The 17,936-nt window shown below is 34.9% G+C and overlaps 1 protein-coding gene across 6 annotated transcripts in view; it reads right to left on the reverse strand.

Moving 5' to 3' along the window:
- Positions 1-17,936, reverse strand: part of Fut8 (fucosyltransferase 8) — a 289,757-nt gene that overhangs the window by 203,747 nt on the left and 68,074 nt on the right. For 4 of the 6 annotated variants that reach the window (XM_074067766.1, XM_074067767.1, XM_074067768.1 and 1 more), the window contains exon 2: positions 16,045-16,148. The gene's annotated coding sequence lies outside the window, so the exon portion shown is untranslated. Of the gene's footprint in view, positions 1-16,044; positions 16,149-16,425; positions 16,522-17,936 lie in introns of those variants that run through there. The other 2 variants (XM_074067769.1, XM_074067770.1) reach the window with 2 other exon arrangements.

Raw genomic sequence — 17,936 nt, forward strand, 5'->3', positions numbered from 1 at the left:
TTAACACCAGAAAATTATTTCCACCCCCTCTCTATCCTAGCTTCACAAATAGCATGTTCTCCCTGTCTTCCTTTTCCACCCTATTCAGAGACTATATTAACATCAAAAATATATATCTCAAATATGATTTTATTAAGCATTTAATAAATAAGTGATATTTGCTAAATACTAAACATCACCATTCTATCTTCCTAACATAGGAAAATCGTATTTATCATGTCGTGTAAAAATTTAAATGAAAATACCTTCGACCTCTTCCATCAACAAAATGGAAAGCTTATTATATCAAAGAAAAGTAAAAAGTAAAAATCACTAGAACATTTTTTGTTTGTTTGCTTGCTTGCTTGCTTGCTTATAGTGCTTAGGATTGAATCCAGGACCTTGAACATTGTAGGCAAGTGTACTACCACTGAACTACGTCCCCAGCCTAGAATCATTTTTTAATCATCAGGAAGACTAAATTCAAAAGTAACACTCAAATTTCATACTAAATAAAAATTATGATTAAGCTCATAATATTATAAGTGTAGGCTCACAGCCAAAAATTCTGACTCAGACACGGGGTTTCTGACAAACCCAAAACTTCACATTTTAACAAGCTTCCAAGGTAAATGCCATGCAGATTACCCTTGAACACACTCTAATAATTAAGCACTTCACCTTCAAATCACTGTCAAGTACAAAATTAGCCAATTAATTCTAATCAGAATGCCCACTCCTATCCCTCATGTTAGCCTCAACTTCTGGTTAAGCTACATGAAACTAACATAGAAAAAGTAATAGCAAACGGTTAGTGGACATACGTTACTAATAGCCATGAGCTTTTACATACTCTGTTGTATACATAAGAATTAAATTTTATACCACATGTAAAGTATGTAATGCAGTGTCCAGCTGGAATAAATAAATGCTCAATAAAAGTAGCTGCCATTACCTCTAATCTTTCTAAACACCCTAGGAAGGGGTTACTTTATTTCCAACTGGCAGTTAGAGGAAAATGAAATATAATAATTTGCCCTAAGTCACAGGGATGGTTAAGGATTCAAGACAATCCATGTGACTGCAAAAATCTGAATTATTATAACTCAGGCTAACTTCCTGAAGCAGGAGACCAGCAATAGGAGGAAAATCATTCAATAGTCATAACCATCCTTTATAAGAATTTTCCTAAATCATCCCCAGGTGAGTTATGGCTGAGGCATACTCTCACAAATGTTCCTTTATGACTGAGAGTTAAAGGACAGAGACAAGACTATGACGAGTTGCTTAGAGTTTTAATGTATCACAGCACTTGTGAGTTATAAATTAGGGAATCTATGTAATAATAATTCCATAAGGAATATGATAGAAAACATTAAGACTGACTAAAGGAATCTAGTTTGAAGTTACTCAATGTAAGTAACTTCATTGACTCAATGTAAGTAACTTCATTGACTCAATGTAACAAACTTCTGGTTCTCCATCTCTAAAAAGCCACATGGAAGCCAATTCAAAACTTAACAGACATGTATATTTCATCCTTACAAAATAGGAAGACAATAAAATATGAAATTTAAAATCTCTATTTGACATGGTATTTTCAACTCAAATTTTGTAAAAATCTGCTAATAATTAATTTTTTGTGAGAACTTTTCTCAAAACATCTGTGTTTCCTCAAACCTCTCATACCCCTCTTAAACCAAGGCTACATTTACAATAAGTAAAACACAATTAGTCACAGCAAAAAAGATTTTATTCATGTACTGATAAATCATCATACCACTACAAATTCAGAAAATGAAAATTAGTGATGAGGATAAAGCTATGTTCTATTCCACTTAATTAGCCAAAAAACATGTATTTTAAACTGGCACCTCTCAATAAATAAATTCAAGTCCTATAGCTGTTGTTTAGTTATATAAATCCTACAGACAATTCTCTAAGGAGTTTAATTAAATGCATTAACTTAGGCTACTAGCTAAATAAAATAATACATAGATACAGAGTAATATACTAATATAACTCGGTCAAGAACACAGACCTCCCATTTTCTTACCCTCTTCTTAACGGAAATAAAATCTTTAGTACTATCCCATCCAAACCAGACAGGTAATGATTCACTGCAGTGCTACTGCCCAAGAACCCCAGTACTACAGGTGGTGTCAAAGTGAGAGCACTATTCTCTTCTGGAGATGTGTTCATTAAATATGTAAAACTACCTCCATTACCTAAACTTTTACAAACATATTTTTCAACTTTACAGTTAAGAAATATTTATAATATATTTTTAATGTGATAAGTTTATTTCAAGTTTTTTTTAAAGGGAAAAGTTGATTTTTAGAAATACCTATCAGGGGGGTAATTATAAACATAAATCCCACAAGAGGCAAAAAAAACCCACAAACAAAAATGATATTATAAAAGGTTCCAGACAGAAGCACAGACTCACTGAATCAGCAAACACTGTGTTTCATGAGTAAGAACTGTGCACGTCTCCTCCAGAACTATCTATGGAAAAAGCACTGGGCTCTATATACAACCACAGCCCACAACTTGGGAAGCGAGATTGAGAGGATGGTGGTTTGAGGCCAGCCAGTGCAAAAACAGGTCCTGAAACTCCCATCTCAGCCAATAGCTGGGCACAGTGGTACACATCTGTCACCCCACCTATGGTGAGAAGAGTAAAATAGGAGGACTGAGGTTCACAAGATAACCAAAGAAAAAAAACAAAAAACAAAAAAAAGCTGGGGGTATAGCTCCAACAGTGGAGAAGCTCTGAGTTCAAACCCAAGTACTGACAATAAATAAATACTTCAAAATAATATAAAATGAAATACACCGCAGCCCAGAACTAGAAGTATACCTCAGTGCCTACCTTGTATGAGGCTGAATACTGGGGAGAAAAAAAACAAAGCCAGAACTTCTACAATAGCAAAAAATTTCTGGAGCCCGTTGGAGGCCTACTAACTATACTTATACCCACAGAACCTTACATAGCAGAAAACCTGACTATTTGGTAAATCTTTTTCCACCCTTCTCTCTTAGTAAGCATAAAAATATAAAGGCTGCTCCTCTCCTCAGCAGATTCTCTGGATACAACTGGACAGTGATGCCTTTCAGCCCTAGATATCCCTCCACTCTCTGTTTGCTACACACATAGGGAATGAAATGTAAGTAATCTACTGGGAATTCCATCAGAACATCTTTATGAACATAACAACTGCAATCAATCTTTTGCCTTCTAATGCTATGCAAGTGTAGGGTACTATAAGGTATTAAGTAGCCAAACGTGGCCATTAAGCACATGAAATGGGGCTAGTCTGAACTAAGACAGGCTGTAAAAATAAAATACACATAGATTTCAAAGACTTAGTATGAATACACGAATGTAAAATATCTCATTAATAGTTACACTGATGGCTATCAAAATAGTATTTTGAATATATTATGTTAAATAATTACAACTAATTTCTTTTTACTTTTTTTAATGTGCCAATGAAAAAATCAAAAACTACATGTGTGGTTCACATTGTATTTCTATAGGACAGTGCTGGTCCATAAACTAATGATCATAAGTTTTTACTAAACTATTCCTAGATCAAACTTTCATATTTATACAGCATCATAAAATGTAGTCATTACAACAGCCAAACCAAAGATTCCTTCCCCCTGACATGCAAAGCAAATGACATTCACTTATTTCCTGCTAGGTTCCTTCCTTCTGTTATCTTCATCCCCTTAAAATGTTAAACAGATTCTATATTTCACCTCCTCCATCCACCCCCAAATTCCACCCAAGTTAAGTTACTGGCTTTGAAAGTCTCTAATGACTATCATATTTAGTGAAAGGGAGAGAAAGGACTTTTCCCAAAAAGAGCCTCCAGATTATCTTTAAGAGGCATTATGTGGTGAAATTGAAGGTTTGGTATCTAGAACCAAATTGCCAAGCATGAACCCTGTCTTCCACTGCATAAGTTATTATAGCACCGTTTCCTGGTCTGTACAGAGTATAAGTACTATTATCACTAAGTAGTAAATTAATAGTTCACTGAAATAATATTTAATATTAAAATATCTACCTATAAGTTGTTGTATAATAATATAAGCATTTAGGATAGTACCTGGACTGCCATCATTTTCTTTGTCATGCTTCCTGAACCTACCATTTTCCTCCTTCTGTTCTTGGCAGCCCCAATCACAAGTTCTCTCCTCAGTCAAGCCTGAAGCATATCCAATAAAATGTAAAGAATTCAGAGTAACAGATGAAGAGGGAGGTCACTTGGGGCTGACAAAAACAAAGAACTGCTTAACACCACAAACCAATAAGAAAGTAGTCAACATCACACAATAGAAAGATAACCTCATTATGAGAATGTGTCAAGCTAACTTCTAAGATCTTGTAAAAAGTGACTTTCCTTGGAATTCAACCCAGATGTTAAAATCTGAAACCCATCCCATTGGTAATCATCATTAAGTCTAAAAATGCTGCATTTTTTTTGTGACACTCTGACATGGCTACTTATGCCTGCACACCAAAAAAAAAAAAAATTAACAAGCTCCCATTTATCAATTGTAGAACCTAAGTTTAGACTTTCACCATACAGCAACCTAAGTTAAATATCTGTCCACTCTTATCTGACAGTTCAAACAGTAGAAAACACATATTTGAAAAGCTACAAATTCTTTCTTTGTCACTTGTGACAAACCAAGTCCTACGGACTTAGAACAGATTCAGCAGATTCGAGTGAGTAGCTCTTTAGGTTAAGCCAAAATATATAAGTTAGCTAAACTTCTCATTACCTTTTGCATATTCTATCATAATTATAAACATTTGCATTATGTTTTATTTCCTCTTTCTCTTAAAAGTAAAAACTGTGTCTTCCTGAATTCTATCTACAACACACCATCTAATATATTTGATACTCAAATATTTGCTGTGCTGGACTGAATTCATTGTTAGAATATGAAAAACATTATTCACCTCTATGATATACTTCAACTTCAGCTTTTAAAATATGATTTCACTTGATTGTCCCAATAATCAAATAATTAAGCACATCAAATATAGTTTCATTTTTTGCTAAGTAACTGAAGCTCATGAGTTCAAGTATGTGACTCAAAAATTTTCATTTTTGTATGTCTTACTAAGAAAACTGTTAGTTCAAGACCATTCCAGTCATAGTTGACAATACCAGAACATCACAGCACCTCACTGTACCACATCAGAGCTGGTCTCAGAACAGGTGAGGAAGGAAAAAGACAAAAGACAAATTTTTGATAATAAGCTAAATCTATGGTTAGTCTCATTTTTCTTATCTTATTAAAAATCTCAAAACTTTATTTTCCTTCCTAAAAGTTTCTTTCAGTCCAGTTTCTTCCTTTTTCCTTACCTACTTTGTTGGACCTTTATCATCATCAACATCTCAAATTTTACCTATCTTTGCCATACCTCTAAGTCAACATGTGTTTTTAAAGTTTTACAATTTTGTAAATAGTTTCCTTATTATCGTAGTGAGTTTCATTACTCAAATAGCTTCTAATCAATTTTACCTTCTCTAAAAATAGCCTACTACCTAATTCCACATTCTTCTGACAGTCCTATTAGACTCATGTGAGAAAAAGTCCAACCATTTTTCTTTATGTAAGTACTTGCAAAAAACAATCAATCAACAGTAGACACAGAAGATTATAAAAGCAAAGTTGCTACCTATTGTCATTCCAGAGTTCACTTTAGAAAGTCCTATAAATACTCTATCTTTTTTAATTTTTATTTTATTCATATGTGCATACAATGTTTGGGTCATTTCTCCCCCCTTTCCCTCGCTTCGTCCCTTACTCCCCTCCCCCCCTCTCCCCCCCAACCCCCTCGCCCGCTATTTTGAAACTATTTTGCCCTTATCTCTAATTTTGTTGAAGAGAGAATATAAGCAATAATAGGAAGGACCAAGGGTTTTTGCTAGTTGAGATATGGATAGCTATACAGGGAGTTGACTAGCATTGTAAATCCCCTATTTAAATAAATGACTTAATGTAAGTCACTCCACCTCTTTGAGTCTGTCTCTTTCATGTGTGATAAGAAAGTTGCTCTAGATCATCAGATTTCTTTAAGATCTAAACACTTCCTGGGTCTGGGATTTAAGCCCAAGTTTATTTATCCTCTAACAGGAACTTTATTATTTTAATGTATATATTTGCACATTTCCTACCCACTTATACTTATAGGTAAAAATCAAGTCCTATACAGCTTTGTACTTTTATCTCTTTGAACAAAGTACTATGCAAATATAAGGCACATTTCACTTGGCATTCTAACAAAGTGTTAAATTGGCTTTAGCAAAAGACTTGGAATATCCCTGTGTGATTCAGAAAAAGTCAATACGATTTTGAACAAGTTTCTTTTCATTACTTTATTTATTTATTTATTAGATTATAGTTTTATCAGGATTATTGAACCAGATTCTGAATGATTAACACTTTACAACTGTGGTTCAAAATCCAAGTTATGGGTTGACCATCTACCTAGCAAGCATGAAACCTTAAGTTCAAATCCCAGCACTGCTAAAAGAAAATCCAAGTTATGTTATTATATCCTACGATCAATGCTCAGTATAACTAGCTCTGCTAAAGAGATGGTAATTGGGAAAGGGAAATGGGCACCAAATCCCATTCTTAGCCATAGTCCTCAGTCACCCTTAAAGACGATTCCTAACTGATAAGCAAAAAAAACCTCATACTTTGAAATGCCATCTATTTCCTAGATCATAGAGCTATAAAGGAGGGGAGGAGGGCTAACACGGATGTGTATTTAGCTTTTGATTTACTATGATAGATTTGCTCCCAAAATGATGAGATTTGCCAAACTTGTTTTTAAATGAGATTAAAGGCAACTTGCTATTAAAGTATATTTTGAAGAAATACTTTTAAAAACAGATAAAGACTATAGATTTTTGTAGTTATTTCCAGTCAACCTGTAATAACATTAGCTCAAATTTAGACTGAAAACTATTACCCCTCGAAGTCGTTTTAGCAGATGCCTAGGTGTTGATAAAAATCACTAAACTGTATGGAGTACCTGTGTATCCACAAAATCAAATGCAGATGCAAACTGACAAAAATCATTTAACAATGCACAGAGCAGAACTAAAAAGTTTCGGGAATCTTAAAAATTCACATGTAATCATCACATCTGCATGCAGTTAAACATATGGCACCTCAGTTTCGAGAATCCTAAGCTTACCAAAACTTTTACAACTAAATTTGGGTTGTTTGGGTGATTGAAAGAGATGCAAAAGGTAGTAAAGAGACTTCTAAAACCCCTATTTTGACTAAATCTGCAGCTGTAATTACAGCTGCTCTTGTAGCTTTTCTTGGAACTGCCTAATTTAATTTTTTAAAAGAAAAACCCACAAAAGTGGGTTTAATGAGCTAAAGAATTTGATAGGAGGACATCATAGTTAAAAGTTATTTTTAACTATATAATTAATATTCTTTTGTTTTTGCCCTACAACTAATAGGTATGAATTGTTATGCAAATGCAAAAGCATTTTCGCTTCTTGGGTTTTAGAGTTTTAACGTTTTCTAAAGAGAAACTAGACTGAATTTTTTTTCCTTTGGTATTTATGTGGAAGTTCAATATTTTATGTTTCTTCTTCCTCATTCCTATTTTATATTTATAACTATGAGCTAAGTCTATGACCCAAATGATATATATGAATGATACTAATATAGGAAAACATAGAATCTTTTTTTAAAATCATTCCAAATAATACTCTCTAATTATGTATTTACTCAGAAAAGTTATACAATAAAAGTAGAAATTATACACATTTTAAGACACATTTTGTATTATATTTTAGCTATAATCAGCACTTCAATTAATCCCTGGACATCAATTCAAAAGGGGAATTATTTTTTTTAAATCACAAATCTATGGAACTGTTTAAATAACTGATCTGTTAATTTTTTAAATGCCTTCAGTAGCTAAGATTTTTCAATTGCATGTTTTTATTTCTATCTATGGGTAACAGGAATTATTATCAAAAGTAAATAGAGATACTTTCTTAAGGAATTATTATCAAAAGTAAATGGAGATACTTTCTTAGGAAGAAATGAAAAAGGATAAAAGAAACCTTCAGATTTCCCAAGATTTAAGATATGAAAATTTTTAAAAAACATACTTCCCCAAATATAAAACTGTGTTCTGACTTCCTCTATTAAAAGGAGAAAGCAACATTATTAAAAATGTTGTGGTATTTTGCCAAACAAAAAAAATCATAATAAAATTCCCATCATTTAATAATAGATAACAGTAGTAAAATGTTGATTGAATCTGACACATTTACTCTGAGAGACTTAGAGTGTATCAAGCATATTTTCCATAGTGATGGTCAGTATATCTATGTAAAAATAGCAGGAATATTTTTCTCCTTATTTTCTTTCCTATTCAAGTTAGTTTAAAAAGTGCAAAGTTGGGAGTGGCTCAAGTGGTAGAGTGCCTGCCTAGCAGAGCTAGGCCTTTATACCCAATACTGTAAAATAAATAAATAAATAAGAACTACAAAAAAGTGCAAGGTCTATAATGAGTTTGGGAAAGAATAAGAAACACACTTCTCCTACATTCTGAAAAAGGTAGGAAGAAATACCCAACAATCCTAAATGTGGTAGCCAAACACTCATATTCAGCTAATGTCCCAAAGCAACAGGCAAACTAGCAGCTAATAAGAGAATTTATGTGTTTTCAAATGGAATAAGGATAATTTACTTGCTCAGCTATAGTCAAGAAGAACTTCATGCTAGATGCGAGAGGCTCATGCCCATATTTCTGGCTACATGGGAGTCTGAGATTGGGAGAATCATGGTTCAAGACCCAGGCAAAAAGTTAGCAAGTCCTCACCAAATCAATAGCTGGGCATGGTGGCAGGCACCTGTCATCCCGAGCTGTTAAAGAGGGTGAGATCCGGAAGATCACAGTTCCAGGCCAGCCCAACCAAAAAGTTTGTGAGACTCCATCTCAACTGAAAAAAGCTGGGTGTGGTAGTGCATGCTTGCCATCTCAGTTATGGTGGAAAACCATCCTAAACAGGATTGAGTGCAGGCTTAGCTGGGCACAAAAACAAAGTGAGACCCTATCTCCAAAACAACCACAACAAAAAGGGCTGGAAGTGTGGCGTAAGTGAGAAACCCCAGTACCACCAAAACAAAAAAAAGTGCCTCATGAGGCTAAGAAATCACATGGGGAACAAGCAACAATTTGCCAAACTCAAGAATGAACATGTAGCCAGGCATGGTTTCACAAGTCTATAATCCCAGCACTTGAGAGACTGAGGTGGGAAGATCAAGAGTTTGAGCCAGCCTGTGCTATATAATGAGACATTGTCTTAATCTCCACCCCCAATAAAGAATGAATGGTGTCAAGCAGCAGCCTCAGGAAATTTAAAAAAAAAAAAAAGAAGAAGAAGAAGAATAGCTGATCGTTTCAATCACAAACTGAGCTCCCTGAAAAGTATTGGTAGGTTTTGAAGGTTGAGTACACATATCAAAGCTTGCAAACTGACTATCAAAAATGATCTCATTTGACTTCTACTAGAATCATCACGGAAGGATGAGGCAAAATGAAAAAAGTCAATTGCAAATTTAAGTTGAAGATGTGTCATCAACCAAAATAGCTGCTTCTAAAACCTATTCAAATCTCTTTTCCAGCCTTACATCTACTCTGAAGCTTTTCATTATCATAAATTATTGTTTCTTCTACTGCAGAGCACCTACATAACAGGATCCAAAACACTGCAAAGAGGGAAGGGAGCAAAAACTAAGGAAGTACCACAGAATATTTAATTCCTTGTTCTTTTAAGTTTCACAAAGACATTGCCTTCTGAAATCAAGAGCTAAAAGGAGTTTAAAATCATGACTATGATAATGGGCCCTTCTATCTGAAGTGTCTACGAAGACACTGAAAAAAACTGAGATTTTAGCCGGGTGTGGTGGTGGACACCTGTGTCCCAGCTACTGAGGCGACAGGGACAGGAGGATCTCAAGTTCGAAGGCAACTATGGCAAAGTAAGTAAGATCCTATCTCAAAAACAAAGTACAAGACTGGGGGCATGGTTCAAGAGGTAGAGCACTTGACCTACCATACATGAGGCCCTGAATCTAATCCCCGTAACGGGGGGTGGGGAGCAGTGTTGAGAATTTTCCACTGTCCCTCTCATGTCTTTGCCTGTCCCCACCCCCACCTAGTCCTATAAAAAATTCTACTATCCTACTCCAAGTTAAAACTTTTTCTTGGACCTTTCTCCTGTCTAACATTTTCTAATATAGTCATGTTAATAGTGTTCTGATTGGTTTTCTTCCAAACTATGAAAAGTTCCAGGTCAATGCAACAGAAATTTGTTAATTTTTGTTTTCTTGAAGGGGTCAAAAGTAACTATGAGCACTATTCTGTACTCATATAATCACTTAGGAAACAAGCAATAGAAAAATAAAGCTCCATTTGTCATTTTTTAAAAAGAAAAACATTTATTAAACACCTGCTATGCACTGTTATGTAATTGATTCTATTAAATCCTCACTAGAGCCTTTGGTATAAATAGCCTATGCTCATTCAACAGATGAGAAGTCAGAAACTTAGTTTAAAAAATTTTACCCAAACCAGGTATGTTGGTGTACGCCTGTAATCTCAGCATATGGGAGGCAGAGAAGACAGATGGAGACCAGCCCGGGCTACACAGCAAAACTCTGTCTCAAGAAATTTACCCAGTTAACAAGTGGTAACTGTTAACACAATTATCTCAAGTCAATTACTTCTGCTCAACCAAAGCCATAGCTTACACAGCTCCAGCTACTGGTCTATAAGAAACAATACTATTCTTGTAAGCAACCTCAGTTTTGTTGGGTCTACTTATTTCTTTTTTCAATCTTTCAAGTTTTAAGCTTTAAAAAATTCTTCATGTAATTTGTCTTGTTTCCATCTCTTCCTATTATTCACCATTGAGACTTAAATACCCTATAAATGTCTCTCATCTAGTAATTCTGAACATAACTTTACAGTTAAAACAATTTTCAGAGTTCATCAGAATGTGTTCCCTAGACAGTTCTCAGATTTTTCTCTATTCTTCACATCACAGTTCAATAATTAAGACTACATTAGTATGTACTATAGCTTATCTTTTAACTATTTAGAAATGATATTGGGAATAAAATACTTTTCTAAACCTTGGTCTTATATATGCAGAAGAATGGCTTTGTGGGGGAGATTTACCTTATTAGAAAAACAAACTTGCCAATACAAATTTGTTCACAACAGAAACTTGCATTAGCTAAGTACAGAAGTCAAGATGCAATATCAGGAACCAGATTTGTCCTCTCATGTGAAACAACAAAAAAAGCCAAGTTATGGAAACAACAGTTCTCCTGCAACAAAGAACTTGGATTGCTGAGAGACAAGAGACAATGTTAACCTATGACTGCCCCAGTTTACTACCTGTAGAGACTTTTCAGGATATAGCATAGAGAAGAGAAATCTCTAGGTAAATTAATGAACTCACTTGAGTTGATGAAACAGAAGAAGCTCAGAGTCCATGAAGACTAAGGCACCTATCCCAAGAGAAAGTAACATAGAAACTACACTAGAAAACCCAGAGATCTGCAGAAGAGCCTCTCAAATATTCAGCACAGTACTGATTATGTAAGACAACTACTAGGGCTGGAAAAAGAACCACCTTAAAGAATTAAGGGAGACTAGTGCCTGAGGAACGGTGCCTATTCCCACCAACTAAACTTAAAAAGTTCTTACTTTATGGGACACTGACTGGAGCCTAACCAACATAGTAACACTCTGTCTCAAAATAAATATATGAATAAAAAAAGAAAGAAAAGACTACCAGGCATGCAAAAATGCAAGAAAATATGAATCATAATGAAGAAAACAACTTACTGAAACCAACCCAGAACTAACACATGTTAGAATTAGTAACAAGAATATTAAAAGTTATTTTGAATGTATTTTACATCTTCAAAACATTAGCACCATGGAAGACACAAAAAAGATTTAAATCAAACTTTTAGAGGTAAAAAATTACAATGACAAAGATGAAAAGTACACTACAAGTTGGGAGTGGTATCACACACCTATAATTCCAGCTACTCAGAAGATAAGAGGCAGGAGGATCACAACTTTAAGGCTAGCAAAGTTAGTGAGACTCTACCTCAAAACAAAATACAAAGGGAAGTGGGATAAGAGGGAGAATAATGAAGGGTATGAACCAAACTGGGGTATAATATATGTTTATATGGAAATGTCACAACAAAGCCCCATGTATAACTATCAGATACTAATAAAAAATGTTTTTAAAAATGGTGGAGGGCATAGCTCAAGTGGAAGAGCACTTGTCTAATATTCAGGCACTCCTCAGCTCAATCCCCAGTAATGAAGAAAAAAAAATGGAAAAATGTACTATGTGAAATTAACAAATTAGACACTGTAGAAGGGGAGATTAGTAAACTTCAGAAAAAGCAACAGAATCTATATAAAAATAAAACATGAAGAGAAAAAAATATAGATACAAGGGTAAGTATCAATGAAATGTGGGGCAATACCAAGCAGCCAAATAAAGATAATAGACATTTGGGTTTATTTCGAGATTGTACAGTAGGTTTAACATTTGAAAATCAAGCAATATAATCCACCATATGAACAACAACAAAAAAGGATTATCTCAATAGATATGCCAAAAGAAAAGGCACGTTACAAAATTTAACATCCATTCCTGACTTTTTTTTTTAAGTTTCTACAACCTAGGAATAGAAAGAAACTTCCTCTCAACCTAATAAAGGGCATCCTGAAATATTTACAATTTTAAGCTTAACTATGTAAGAATGGATGCTTTCCCTTAAGATGAGAAACAAGATGTCCATTCTCATCATTTCTGTTCAACATTATGTACTAGTTTAAGCAATACAAGTCAAACCAAAAAATTAATAAATGGCATCCAGATTGGAATGGAAGAAAACTCTATTCACAGAATGGATGCTTGTCTGTTGAAAATCCAATGGAATCTACAAAAATCCACCAGAAGAAGTAAGTTTAACAAGGTCACAGGATAACAGGCCAATGTGGAAAAATCAATAACAGCAATAAGCAATTAGCAATTCATTTTCAACATCATTTACAAAATCTTCAAGAAATACATATGTACTCCCACCCAGCACATATATATTCTCTCCAGATGTACCTATATTCGATGTACTTCCAATTAAAATCTTCCCTAATCCCTAAACCACTCAGGGCCAAGATGTAGAGCTTATTGGAGAGGACATAGTCCCATCTCACTGAAAGGTACAATTTGCTCTAGAGCAAAATGATCGTGTGTTCTTCAAAAGACACTGTTGTAAAGAATCAAAAGATAAAGCACAATCCAGGAGGAAAAAACTCTGCAAACCATATATCTGATAAAGAAGGATACTGTCTGTTTGTTTGGTTTGGTTTTTGTTCTGTTTTTGAGACAGTCCAAGCTGGCCTCAAACTCAAGATCCTGGACCAGATGTGGTAATGCACAACTACAATCCCAGCTACTGGGTGGGGGGCACAGAGATAGGAGGATTATGGCTTAAGGCCAGCTTAGACAAAAGAATAAGACCCTATCTGAAAAATAAACTAGAGCTGGGGGTATGGCTCAAATGAAAAAGCTCTTGCCTAGCAAGCACAAGGCCATGAGTCCAAGCACCAATACAAGCCCCACCCCTGCAAAAGAATACATGGAGGGCCAGGTGCAATGGCTCACACCTATTATCCCAGCTATTTGGGAGGTGGAGACAGGAGGATTGTGACTCAAGGCCTGCCCAAGCAAGACACCCTGAGTTCTATCCCTAACACCACACACACACATGCATGCATACAACAAACAGGTCCTGCCCTAAAGGCACCTAGACTTTCACTACATACCCCTGATATCAGCTCTTAATACCTGGCTCTTCTGCTTAACTCCACTGTGCCTACCCAGCAACTTTAGGTCACTTACAGACTGTTCAAATCACAAACTTCTCTGCTATCCAACAGACTGGCTTCTAAATCTACATAACTTGCTATTCTTTAGCAGCACTTTTGTCAGGGTTGTCACTGAATCCATATCCTCTTCAAAAAAATTTAAAAATTAAAATATGGAAGCCACTAGCCACATGTGACTGCAGAGCACTTGAGATATGGCTCCTGAGAGCAAAGAATTGTATTTTTAGTCATACTTAAATAGTTCTTTGTGGCTAGTGGTCACCATCTTAGACAACTTTGGTTATATGATTTCTGGTCCTTTAACCACAATTAACAACTCAAGCAAACCTGTATTGCCTGATCTTCTGTTTCCCTGCATTCTTTGAAACCCCCAAGCTAAAAAATTAGCAGTTAATCATTATTTCCTGAGTACCTCCTATATACTATGTAAGCACTGTGTAGGACACATAAAATCTTCTTATAGAGTTCACAACCTGTACTTACCAAATAATCCTACCACTCTGAGCAACATTTTAGCCTTAACTTGTATTTTTCCTGTTTTCTGTTTTGGGAGGTACTGAGTTTGAACTCAGGGCTTCTCGCTTGCAAGGCACGCACTTTACCGCTTGAGTCATGTCTCCAACACATATTATTCTTCTTAAAGGGACTTCATCTTGTATTTACAGTATCTCTTACTAATATACTTATTTTGGTTTTAATTAGGACAGGCATATATAACAGGATTAATTATTTATTATTTCCCAAGTCCAGACAATGTGTGGCAAATTTCATCTCTCTCATCTATTTAATTGATAGACATTGAACTAATTAGTATTATGTCATATTCTGTATTAAAAGCATCACAGTTGATTTAATACAGATTCTGGGGAGCACACTAAGGCATTAAGTATACCCATTAACTTTTATGATATTGAAAGGTATATATCAGTGAAAGAAAAAAAATAGAAAAATGTAAATAAAAATAAAAGCCCAGAAGTCCAGAATAAGATCTTTTATTACATTGGTAAGAAGGCAATCTTCTCCATCTCTTTCATTCCATAAAGATACAAAAAAAAAAGGCAATTCTTCATGTACAGCAGTGACCAGTGAGTTTTGTTATCAATACAAGAAAGATTTCAAATCACTGACTGCAAAAAAAAAAAAACTCTGATGACTCATTCCTCATCTCTTGACTCAATCACCATAATTTTATATAAAGAAACTTTACATATATTTCTTTAGCAAGAAAATTAAACCCTTAGGATTTTATTTATGGTAACTTCAGTAAAAAATAAATATAAGAGCTGGTAATGTAGCTCAGTGGTAAAGTGTTTGTCAACCATGTGCAAGGCTCTGTTTTCAATCCCCAGGCATCACCACCACCAAAAAAAAAAAAAAAAAATTATCATGGGATTAGACAGAGAGTCAATTTTTAGGTACCAAAACTCAAAAAATTTGTCCAGCTGCAGAGAAGATAAGAACACAGCAGAAAGGCTGGGGCCATGACTCAAGTGGCAAAGCACGCACCTAGCAAGCATGAGGCCCTGAGTTCAAAACCCAGTACCATCAAAAAAAAAAAAAAGGACACAGCAGAAAATAATTTAAAGCATATTTTTAGCAGAAGCCACAGACAAAATTTCTGATGCTTCACCCCACAAGGTTCAAAGACATCCACAAAATTACCTAAGGCAGCTATAGCTAAAAACCTTCAGCAATCTAGGGAAAAAATGATACCCTCAAAATATATGAAGTCAGAGAGCAAGAATTTACTAACTACACAGTTTGATTCTGGTTTTTGAGAAAAATTTTTATGGAGCAAATACTAAGCACCAGGCACAGAGTTAGGCACTACAGACAGCACTAAGCAAAACAGACTTAAGTTACTGCTGCAAAAAAAAAAAAAAAAAAGTTTGTAGGAGGCTGCTCTAGCCTCCTGCACTAAGCCCCAGCAGACTAGACCAAACTAAAATGGAGTCACTTGTGCTAAATGCCACATATCAGTCCGGTTTAAGAAAAGAAAAAATGGATATTCCAGTCAACCTAAACCAGCATTATAAAGAAGTCCTTTAAAAAAATCAACTTACTTTTTGTTTTGTTTCTGCTTTCTTTTCTTCCTGTGGAGCCAACCTTCTCTGCTCAGCTTAACAGAATGCTCATTTTACTTCATACAATGAGATGTTGTCCAATTCTAAAATCACAAATAAAAGCTGATTAGATCTTTACATTTGTTGTGATTTTTGTCTTTGACAGTTTCTGGCGACCTGAAGAAAATTTCTGACAACCCTCAGATCCCCAAGGAAACCAAAAAAGGTGCCACTGATCCCATTTGTGGTCCCCTACATTGTTCAGGTCCAACTCTTTTTTTGCATTGGGCTCCCTGATCCTTTTAGCTTTCAGATCCAGTGTTGTTTTGTGCTGTGAGAGAGAATATGGTCATTTGGGTTCTGCGATGGCTAATGACTTACTTGTAAAAGCTAGTTAAGAAGGTGAATATGGTTGATGTATTCTCCAAGAATGAATACAGAATTTTTAAACCTTTTGAAACCACCATAAGAACGGAACTAAGGTAGAAAGAAGAAAAAGAGGAGATGAACCAATTCAGATTATAATGCATATATACATGGAAATGTCACAAGGAAACTCCCTGTGTAGCTATCTTGAACAAATAAAAATGTCACATTTTTTTCTTTTACAAAATCAGAGAACAAGAGGGCAGAACGGGTCCTGTCTTGGGGAGTAGGAGGTACCAGTGGGAGGGGGAAGGAAGAAGGCAGGGAAAGGGTATGGAAGGGTGAACACAGTGCAAATACTATGTACACATGTATGTAAATGGAAAAATGATACCGGATGAAACTCTTTCAGGAATGGGGGAGGGAGAATAAAGGAGAATGGTAAAGGGGATGAATTCAAGTATGATATATTTGCTATATTGTAATAACTTTTGTAAATGCCACAATGCACCCTCACCCAGCACAACAATAAAAAATTATTTTAAAAAAAGCAATAATAATTCTTGGAACCATTTCAAAAAATGGCAGTTGCAGTAAATGGGCAATTACTACAGGGGGTGAAGGGGCACCCCAGCTGTTCGAATTCATAAGGATTTGAGTTCTAGCCCCTTCATTACTTTCTTGTACATACAGGTAGGGAAAAAGTTGGTCAAGGTGATCTCATACAACTTGCGTGGTAGGTACAAGTTGAGTACTTAAAATTTTGTTACAGTACTCACCATCAAAAAGTAAAACTTCAGTGAGAAGATAAGCTGGGTCACAGAAATGGGTTAGCTGGTACTACATCACCTGATAGCTTATTTAATGACAAAAATCAATTTTAATAAACTGCAAGTAAAAGCCAATTTGATCTTCAAGCTAAATTTGTTGTAATTTTCTTTTGACACTGCTATTATGAAGATTCTATGGTATATCTAATATAGTCTAACTCAACAGTAGGCTCCAGATATTACTTTTTTGTTCCTCTACCAAACATCTGTCCTAGAGCACTTATCCTGACTAACATTTAGCCTCTGTTTGGCCCACATTGGCAATTACCTACTATGCTTATTTTACTTAACTTATATTTCTTTTCTCCTCCAGGTTCTGGAAAAGTTTTACTTCATAAATTTTCCTTAGGCCTTTGAATTTTTAGTGCCTTCATAGCATCTCTAAAATAAAATGTCACAGTATTTCTAAATTTTAATTACATTTATAATTTATACTACAAATACATGACTTCACCAGTCAAATTTTCTCTTAAATTCTAAATTTAATTATAAAAATTTATATTTTCTTTTAACAGATTACAATGGAAAAATAATAATGGTTGAAACTACTTCAGGAATGGGGGAGGGAGAATAAAGGAGAATGGTAGAGGGGGTGAATTCAAGTATGATATATTTGCTGTATTATAATAACTTTTGTTATTAAAACTAAATGAGTTCCTAATTCTTCAAGTGTTGAAATATATTCCTTTATTATAC

The sequence above is a fragment of the Castor canadensis genome, chromosome 3, assembly GCF_047511655.1.
Source record: "Castor canadensis chromosome 3, mCasCan1.hap1v2, whole genome shotgun sequence".
Taxonomy (NCBI): domain Eukaryota; kingdom Metazoa; phylum Chordata; class Mammalia; order Rodentia; family Castoridae; genus Castor; species Castor canadensis.